Source organism: Pinus tabuliformis, chromosome 3_1, assembly GCF_031772625.1.
Source record: "Pinus tabuliformis cultivar Carrire ecotype Pingquan chromosome 3_1, CPIR1, whole genome shotgun sequence".
NCBI classification, from domain to species: Eukaryota; Viridiplantae; Streptophyta; class Pinopsida; order Pinales; family Pinaceae; genus Pinus; species Pinus tabuliformis.
The window spans coordinates 484,164,500-484,167,194 of record NC_142301.1 but is presented as its reverse complement, the minus strand read 5'-3'; positions in this window follow the sequence as shown (position 1 = coordinate 484,167,194).

The following is a 2,695-nucleotide window of genomic DNA, read 5'->3' as shown; positions in this document are numbered from 1 at the left end:
GTTTGGACATAGGTGTATGACATGGATGGTGATTCAGGATTGAGAGACATAGATCCATGGATGATCATGGTTATGTAGAACATATGGAACATATGGTTAATTATGATCATCAAGCAGGGAACATGCTTATTTGCAAACAAGGATGCTCAAATTATAAATGACTGTGGAAGTCACGATACATGATTTTTATGATTGTATATGCTTAATATTGTATTGAGAATGATGTGAAGGGGACCTAGTTATTTGAAAACAAGGATGCTCAAATTATAAATGACTGTGGAAGTCGTGGTACATGATTTTTATGATTATATATGCTTAATCTTGTATTGAGCAAGATGTGACAAGGGACATGGTTATTTGCAAACAAGGATGTTCAAATTATAAATGGTCGCAAAAGCCATTTATCTAGAACCAAAATGGTTGTGGAATTCATGCACAATATTTGGTAAAAGGTGGATAAGTTAATTATGAAATTCATTGATTCCTTTGATCTATGGATTGTGATGTGTGCAGGTCTTGGAATAAGGCCTTACCAACAAACCATCAGATGGGTATGAGCTCACAATCAATATCTTAAGGTGAATCAAGGAGTTTCGAAGTAGATTAGATGAGAAGCCATGGAAATTAGGGCGCGGAGTCCTAAATCCATGAAAGATAAAGACTTGGATCTATAATAAAAGGATTAGGGTGCGAAGTCCTAAATCCATGAAAGATAAATACTTGGATCTATATTAAGAGGATTGGGGCGCAAATTCCTAAATCCATGAAATATAAAGATGTGAACTCTTGTATCTATAATAAAATGTTTAGGGAACAGAGTCCTGAATATTTAAAAATATCAAGGTGTGGAATCTTGGATCTTTGGAGTAGATCAGGGCATGAAGTCCTCAATCTACTAAGGCACGCAAATACATGCAATAGGGGTGTATAATCCCTATTCTTTGGAAGAAAAATACCACTCATGGGCAGCTCAAGGATGAATTTCCTTAATAAAACCTCTTTTCTAACAATCCTAGAGTGACTTTCTAAAAATCGAAAGTCATGTCTAACATCTCAAGCATGACTTTCCAAAAAAAGTAAATCACCTTACATAAATTGGCAATCAAGTGTAGTTGAAGGAAAACCACTTAACTTATCATTAATAAATCCTTATAATTCAATCTCGACTTAATCCTCAATATTATTAATATTATTATTATTTTTTATGAGACTATGATATTATTATTGAAAGGGAATTACAAGTCGCATTCATCTCCTCAATCACTTCACCCCTCTCTCCTTAATGGTTCTCATGGCTCTATGTAAATATCTCTCTTTTAATAATACATTACACTCTATTTTATGCACTCATCAAAGAATGACATATTCCTCTTACACTCATTAAAGACATGTCATAAAAGATTCCTCTTATGCTCTCTTTAATGCATAAGTTACACTCTCCTTAACTAAGGCATGCACACCTCACCTTAATGGCATGAGTTAAACTCCTCTAAATGGAATACAAGGCATACATATTATTCCTCCTTTATGACAAGAATTTGTTACTCCTCCTATATATGTGTTTCATATATGCTCACTTAGGGGGGAGGGAGGTGCATTTGGATACCAAGAATTGGAGAGATTTATTAAAAAAAAATTATGAGAAGGAGAGACTTGGAGAGTAGCCAATTGATTTCGAAATGAATTTGAAATTCCTAAACTAAATTACTAAGTAGCTCTACTTGGTGGAGCTGACCATGAGTGGTATTGGGAGGAAGTGAAACTTATCTTCCTTAGCTTTCTTTGGATATCTCTCTACCGCTGTATTTTGGTACTGTTTGTGAGATCTTACAACTCGGGGGTTCCAGGGGGGGAGTTTTCCTTGGATATGGTTGGGTGGAAAACCAGATGGTTCACAATAAGTTGGTAAGGATATTGGAGCTGAAGCATACTCTCATCTTTGGAGTTGTATATATACACTGTTAGGTATATTCATAAACACTCTTGAAATTTTAGTTCATTATTAGTTTAAAGTGTTGTAGAAATTTCAATTTATGAGAAATTTCTACTTGTGAATGTTTATGTTATGAGCTAACCAATAATGAATGGCAGCTATAGCTGAGAATGTGCATGCAGGGGGATTAAAACAAGAATGTGTTGCCAAAGTTTTCAAGTTCAGTTTATAATGAATCTTTGTCCATAGTAGGTCATATCTATTATCCAAATTCAATATTCTATGTTTGATAACATGGTTTTTTCTTACTGTGAATTGGGTTGTTAGTTGAAACTTAGATATATATAAAATGTTGCACACAAAATGTTTGAATAAATTCTGCAATAATTGTAGTTCATTTTATATAAGCTTTTTTTTTGTATAGTGTTGTTGCAAACTAATTGACATAAAGTCTTACATGCTGAAGCATTCAGGATGCCATGAGTTTGATGAAAATATAATATTAACATAAATTTGAGTTTTATTTATCCATGTACAACTGTAGATGAAGTTTGCATTCTTAGTGTTTGACAAAAGTTTTAAACGAGATGGCAGGAATTTATTTTTTTGTTGTTTTAAATAATCACATCCCTGAGCGTTTTGGATGCGATTTAGCCCAACATGAGGGGTTATTTGTGCCATAAGGTCCTATAACCCCCCCTTTGATTCCAAAAAAATACTTTTCTAACCCATATCATAAATCTGGGCGATTTTGCAGATTAC